The sequence below is a fragment of the Sarcophilus harrisii genome, chromosome 1 (genome assembly GCF_902635505.1).
Source record: "Sarcophilus harrisii chromosome 1, mSarHar1.11, whole genome shotgun sequence".
Lineage (NCBI taxonomy): Eukaryota > Metazoa > Chordata > Mammalia > Dasyuromorphia > Dasyuridae > Sarcophilus > Sarcophilus harrisii.
In genome coordinates this window covers 612966617-612972202 of record NC_045426.1, presented here as the reverse complement: position 1 = coordinate 612972202, position 5586 = coordinate 612966617, and the positions used below count along the sequence as shown (strand labels likewise).

At 34.5% G+C, this 5586-nt stretch overlaps 1 long non-coding RNA gene across 1 annotated transcript; it reads right to left on the bottom strand.

Annotated features, from left to right (window-relative positions):
• Positions 1-217: 217 nt before the first annotated feature.
• On the bottom strand, positions 218-4942 carry LOC116421363. Its single transcript, XR_004231698.1, has 3 exons — positions 4348-4942; positions 2460-2511; positions 218-310 (listed from the first exon to the last, which is right to left on the bottom strand). It is a non-coding gene; the product is annotated as an uncharacterized LOC116421363 (long non-coding RNA).
• Between the last annotated feature and the right edge of the window lie 644 nt (positions 4943-5586).

Below are 5586 nucleotides of genomic sequence, written 5' to 3'. Positions count from 1 at the left end.
TTTGGATCCTGATGCTGTCATTCAATGTGTTAAGCTATTCTTCCCCAACGTATTCAGATCTGATGAACATGCCATTTATACCTTCATCCACATCTGTACTAGAGAAACCAATTCAATTCAATAAATAATTCTATTCAATAATCATTTATTATGTGCCAGACACTATGCTAAATTCTAGAGATACAAATAAAAAAAGAAAGATAATCCATACCTTGAAGGAGTTTACAATTTTGATTTCAAGTTCTGGCACTTCTGATTAAAAGTAGTGTTATCTTAAGTTACCCCACTCTCTGAGCCTCATTTTCTCCATCTATAAAATGGATATTACAATATTTGCATTCTCCATTTCATCAGATTGCCATGAGGCTTATTATATATAAAGTTAATTTTAAAAATAACTATCTGAAATATCCTTATTAGCTTAGGCACAGAAAGAAAAAATTGACCCATGACCATACCACAGTTAGACTAAATACAGATTTGAATCTTCCAAGAAAAACAGTTTGTTCAGTGGATTAACAGTGACCCAGAAAACTGAGCACAAGCTCTTAACTGGAATGTATATAACCTAGGTCAGATCACTGTGCCTTTTAATCTTCAATTTCTCTATTTATTGAATAGAAATAATAGTGCTGGCTTCTGTCCTAGACACAGTAGTCACTAATGTGCATTGAAAAAAAGCAAATTAACAAAAATTATTTGCAAATTATTAGCATATGCATATACTTTTCATATATATGAATATCATAGAACTATAGAAGTACAAGGGAAATAGATGATTGATCCCCAAGTCCTTTTTTTCCCCATGGAGGGGAAGTGACATGATTAGGGTCATGAGTAGTTTTAACCCAAACTTTGAAACTTCAATAACACTAAACCTAGTTATGTTGAAATGGTCACAGAACATAATAATATGAAGCGGGGTGATATTGAATCAAATGTGTAGGTCTTCTAGCGCTCTACGGCAGCAAGGAACAATTTGATCTCAGAAATCATGGTTTTTGATTCTTGAAACATGGTAGAAACATGGCACTATATAATCAATGACTATAGTAACATAGTAATCTACTGTTTGACTACAACTTCTGGAATAAGAAATCACTATTTGACAAAAATTCCTGAGAAAACTGGAAAATAGTATGGCAGAAACATAGACCAATATTTCATATCATATACCAAGATAAGGTCAAAATGGGTACATGATTTAAATATAAAAGGCGATAACATAAGCAAATTAGGAAAGCAAGGAATAGTCTATCAGCTCTGTGGAGAAGAGAAGAATTTATGACCAAATAAGACAAAGAAAACATTAGTGAAATATAAAATGGATAATTTTGATTATATTAAATTGAAAGGGCTTTGCACAAACAAAACGAATGCAATCAAGATTAAAAAAGGAAAGCAGAAAGATGGGAAACTATTTGCACAGCAAGTATTTCTGATGAAGGGTCTTATTTCTCAAATATATAGAGAATGGAGTTAAATCTATAAGAATACAAGTCCTTCTCTCAACTGACAAATGGCCAAAGAATAGATGGAATTTGAATGCAGAATGAAGGATATTATTTTCACTTTTTTGTTTTAGTTTTTTGTGGTTTTTCCTTTTTGTTCTGTTTCTTCTTTTACAACATGACTAATGTGGAAATAGATTTCCTTGATTGTACATTTACAACCTATATCAGATTTCTTGCTATCTTGATGAGAGGAGGGGAGGAGAGGAAGGAGGGAAGAAGAAAAACTTGAACTCAAAATTCTATAAAAATGAATATTGAAAATTTTCTTTACATATAATTGAAAAAATACTATTAACCAAAAAAAATTATTGTACTAGAAGCTGAATTAAGGAAATGAAATAAACATTTATTAAGCGCCCACTGTGTGCTACTTTTACTATGCTTAATCTTTATTAAATATAAAATATTACCATATATCTGAAAGTGGAAAAAACCAATCCCCTGACTTTATAGAGAAGGAAACTGAGGTCTAGAGAACTTAACTAATTTTCCCAAGCTCATACAGCTTGTAAGTGGGGAAAAAACTGAGAAAATGAAGCATGATCTTCTGACAAGAGTACTATCACATTTTCCACTACCCCATGCAACCACTCTCTCTGCAAGCACAAACCTGCCTGTTATTCATAAAGAGATCAGCAATTAGCCTCACATGGCCCTGAACTCTTGAAAATTCATTTAGGGTCATTAAAATAAAACAGGGCCATTAAACTTGACCTTAGATCAAAGATTCATAGAGTTGAAAGAAAACTTAAAAGTCATCTATACCAACCTCCTACCCTATACAGAAACCCAACCTAAGGCATTTTTAACAGATACTGTTCTAAGTGTTGGGAGACTTTTTAAAGCACCTGTATTTTAGTTTCAATTTTATCACTGACTCTCTGTGTAGCCTTGACATTTCTGGGTCTCTATTTCTTTATTTGTTAAGTTGAAATGATAGCTTACCTGACTGAAAATGCTTCTGGACCAAATGATCACTTGAAGTCTTGTCCCGGTACTAGAATCCAAATAAACATGTAACATAAGGTGAAAAAAATTAGAAATCTGCCTTGCCTGAATTAATTGCAGGTTTTTCAAAAGAAGCTTCAACTCAGATTGTTTGCCTTCTTAGAGAGGTCAGAGTGGAAGAAGAGAGAGGGATAGAATTTGAAACTCAAAACATTTTTTAAATGTTAAAAAATATTTTAACATGTAATTGGGAGAATAAAATATTATTTGAAAAAGAAAAATTATATTTACAACTTTGGAGTAGAAGTCCTATAATTTTATTGTACACCATATGAAGTATATAAGTAAGAAAATAAACCAATGGAATTCAGCTCAGTTGATCTCACCTTAAATAGTGAGAGTAATAGCAGAGATAATATTACAAAGCTGTGAGACTTAGATGTTTTCATATATATGAAGCACTTTGAAAACCTTAAGGCCCAATTTAAATATCTACAATTAATAGGATTACTATTAACTTGCCATAGCAATTTTTAAAACTTTTAGCATTTAGAATAGGGAATGTTAACTTGAAGTCTGGGAATAGATTTCAAAGGGGTCTGTGAACTTGAATGGGAAAAAACAATTACATCTTTATTTTCACTAGCTGCTAATTGAAATTTAGCATTTCTTTCAATTATTAATTATTTTAAAAATTATTCTGAGAAGGGGATCCATAGGCTTCACCAAATTGCTTATGGGAGCTATGACCTCAAAAAGGGAGAGAAAGGGTAAAAATACATGATTTAGAGATAGATGAACCTGATCTGGTAGACTACTTAATGAATTCTCTAGTGAAAGCAAAACATTTCCCTGTTTCCTAGTCTTTGGTCAAACACAGCTGTGTATGGTGTTTGGCCCATGACACAAACCAGTCAAAAAGACTTCTGTCATGTCTCCAAGATATCTATTCTCTAATCTAAGATATTATAATGTAATATTTCAAATATCTGTGATTTGTCAGCATAACCAGCATAAATCAGCATTGTGGTCTATTGACATACTTCACAAGCCTGTTACATCTGAGCAGATGACTTCATGAATTTCTTTGGATGAAAAATGAATTATCTGATGACAAGCTTTTATGTAAATTAGCCTATTTACACATGACTGATCCTCAAAAGACAGACCCTTATTATCAAGGTCATTCTAAGTCTTTCCAATTTGAGAGAACTTTCCAGGCTTTGGTTCCACTAACACAGCCTTCAAAAATCAGAGATCCCACTCCACACTACCAGGAAATATTGGAGGAAGACCTGAGCGGAGACCAAGACACCAATCAAATCCTCAGGAAACTCCTGCATTTTAGCCTCCTTTCATTGCATGATTTTCCTATGTCGACAGCATCTAAGAATTCTGGATTCTATGGACAAGAGAAAACTTTAAGAGGTTAACCATCTAGTTGATATCATGTCCTCACTTCAGATAGAGAGTAGGATAATATTCCAAACAACACTGCAAGAGAGACTTTCCATTCCACTGAAGTTAGAGTCTCCTATTCAGAGAGGAATAGTCTTCATGATTGGAAATTAGGTTCTTAGAAAACTGAAGAATTTGGGGGAATACTATAGAAGGATTTCTTGTTTAGAGACAAATTGGACTAGTCGGATTCTGAGGTCCTATTCAGTTCTTCAGATTTTGTGATTCTGTGATTTCCAGTTTTGACAAAGTTCAAGAAAGCAGAGAGCTCCTCTCTGCCCATTTGACTGATAAACAGGAAGACCATTCAGGTCTCTAAATAGCCACAGAGCCCAGGGATTGGCAAAAAACCCTTTCTGGAGAAGTTGGGCGGGTTGCTTGTCACATGTGTGGATTCAGAGTACAGCTGGCAAAGGCCCTGCCTTACCATATGCTTTCATCCAGATGGTCACGGGTCAACTCTATCCCAGCGTGTCAGAAGCTTCCTTTGTTTTGCAACCCAAATAGTATGGAAGATATCCAGGTAGGTGCCCGGAACAAATACTCCAATGATCCATGACCCAGGAAGAGGGCAGTGTGGGGTAGTGGAAAGAGAAATAAAATTAGAGTCAGGACCTTGATTCAAAACTTTAGGCAAGTTACAAGACATCTCTGCGACTCCCTTGCTTATCTGTAAAATAAACTTAAGAATTGGACTAGATGAGTCCATTGATCAACAAGTGTTAATAAAGCTCTTGTTATCCGGCAGTGCTAGGAATTAGAGAAAAAAAACAAAAATTAAATATTCACTACCCTCAGAGAGCTTACAAGAAAAATATGTACATATAAAACTATATGCTAATAGTAATATGATATGCAAGTGAATGTCATGACATCACTTTCCTTATGTCATAATCCAATTTGAGAACAAAGAACAAACAACAACTTTTGTGAGGAAAGCTGGCCTGGAATTAGTCATTTGTAAGACTCCTCCCTCCCTTCCTTTCTTCCTTTCTTCCTTTCTTTCTTTCTTTCTTTCTTTCTTTCTTTCTTTTTCTTTCTTTCTTTTCTTCCTTCCCTCCTACATTCCTTCCTTTACTTCTTTCTCCTTTTTTTCTTTCTTTCTTTCTTTCTTTCTTTCTTTCTTTCTTTCTTTCTTTTTCTTTCTTTCTTTTCTTCCTTCCCTCCTACATTCCTTCCTTTACTTCTTTCTCCTTTCCTCCTTCCTTCCCTCCTTTCCTCCCCTTTGTATCATACCCCTATTCACAGATGATAAAAGCATTGTTTTTCTCTTTTGCACTTCTGAATCCTCCCAAGATATCTTAGAATTTAGTGACTAGATTTCTTTCTTAAAGACCAGGCCTTAAACCAAAACCACTCTGATTCTAATTGGCCATGGATAGATCCTAGGCCAAGCCTCTTTTGGTCATTGATTGACTCAGATTGAATTTAAATAGCAATCATTTCAGCTTTGGCCAGAAACCCTGAGGGTCTTCCCATCCCAGATTCATTCATTTATTCATTTATTTATTTAGATTTTTTTTTTTTTGACTAGGTGAAAGAGAAGATGTTTTGTCTCAATTGTTACTTAGATTTAATTACTGAATGGGTGTGGCTTCAGTCACACTGAGACCTGTTGAAGACCTTAGCTTAAAAAGGCCCAGGTCCCCTACTACATCCAGGGCCA